This window comes from Lampetra fluviatilis, unplaced genomic scaffold (assembly GCF_964198595.1).
Source record: "Lampetra fluviatilis unplaced genomic scaffold, kcLamFluv1.1 SCAFFOLD_358, whole genome shotgun sequence".
NCBI lineage: Eukaryota > Metazoa > Chordata > Hyperoartia > Petromyzontiformes > Petromyzontidae > Lampetra > Lampetra fluviatilis.
The window spans coordinates 20,001-21,696 of record NW_027620521.1 but is presented as its reverse complement, the minus strand read 5'-3'; positions in this window follow the sequence as shown (position 1 = coordinate 21,696).

Sequence of the window (1,696 nt, the reverse complement as noted above, 5' to 3'; positions counted from 1 at the left end):
TGAGCAGAGGGTCAGGGACTCCGAAAGCACGAAGAACAACCCAGAGCCCAGGCCTATTGATGGTATCATAGGCCTTGACCAGGTCAATAAAGCAGAGATGTAGGTCTTGTTGGAATTCCCTACACCTCTGCTGTAGCAGACGGACAGAAAATATGGCGTCTGTGCAGGACCGCCCTTTCTTGAAACCACATTGGAGCTCTGCAAGCCTCTCCTCAGCGTGCCTAGCAAGGCGATGTTGAATAATCCTTGCCTTCAACATCCGCCTTGCCTCGGCACAGCTGAGGAGTGAGATGCCCCTGTAGTTGTTACAGTCTGTGCGGTCCCCTTCTTAAAGAGGGGGACCACCAGGGCATCCTTCAATCCTGCGGAACCCGTCCAGTGGTCCAGACTGTTGTTATGATGTCATGTAGGGCAGTCTGTGCACAAACGCCTCCCTCCCTGAGCATTTCACTTGGGAGATCATCTCTGCCCGGTGCCTTTCTTGGTCACAGACCCTGGATCGCCTTCAGTACTTCCTCAACACCTGGTACCTCAGCCAGCCACTCACAGGGGGTGACTTCTTCCTCCAATATTTGAGGCACCGCAGCCTCAGCAGGGTCATTTCCACTTTTCTCCATGATATTTTCCAGGCTGAGAGATTTCCCATCCCCCAAGACCTCATAGAAATGCTCAGCAAATCTGCAAACCTGTTCCTGGGGGTAGGAGATTGGATCACCGTTCTTTTCCCTTATTATGGTAATAGGTGTGGCACTCCAAGTTACTTTTTTGATGTAATTAAAAAGTGATTTGTGATCGCGGGCCACTGAGGCCGACTCCATCTCCTCAGCAACCCGCGACCACCACCCATCCTTGCAGCGCCTCACGGCTCTCCGAACCTCTGAGCGAAGGCTGCGGTAAACCTCCTCATTCTCTGACGTGGGATGCTGTAGCCGATGAAAGTGGGCCTGTCGCTTTTTCTCAGCCAGCCTGAACACCTCATCTGTCAGCCAGGGTCTCTGGGGAGGTCTGGACCGAGTGCCCAAAGCAGCCATTGCAGCTGCATGAGCCACAGTCCTAAATCTCGCCCATTTCCCCTCGACATCTGGAAGAGTGAGGGACGATGCCAACCCCAGGCGCAAGCGATGATGAAATTCATCAGCGAGCTGAGACCAGGCCACTGTGGGTTTGAATGGGGTCCTGGGTGTACAACCACCACCGGAGTGGAAGAATGGCAGGCGCATCTTACAGATGACTAGTCGATGGTCAGAGGGCAGATCAGCTCCACGGTAGGTCCTGGTGTCAAGGACATGGGCTCGCATCCGCTGGTCCGTCACTATGTAGTCTAGCAGATGTTCTTGCTTGTACCCGGCATGCATCCATGATGTTGTGTGGATGCGCCGATGCCGGAACAGCGTGTTGGTCATTACAAGCCCATGGGCTGCACAAAAGTCTAGCAGCCTCCTGCCGTTGTTATTGAGCTGATCTGGCCCATGCCTTCCAATCACTCCAGACCAGGTGCCAGCATCATGACCAACTCGGGCATTAAAGTCACCCGACAAGATGACTCTATCCCGAGGGGCCACTTTAGCCCGCACCTGTGACAGGAGGTCATAGAAGGCATCTGACTCATCGGCTTTGCCTGCATCCCTCCACGGATGTTCGTCTTCGGTGGGGGCATAAGTCACCACGACCACCACTCCTCGCCTCCGGTTGATGG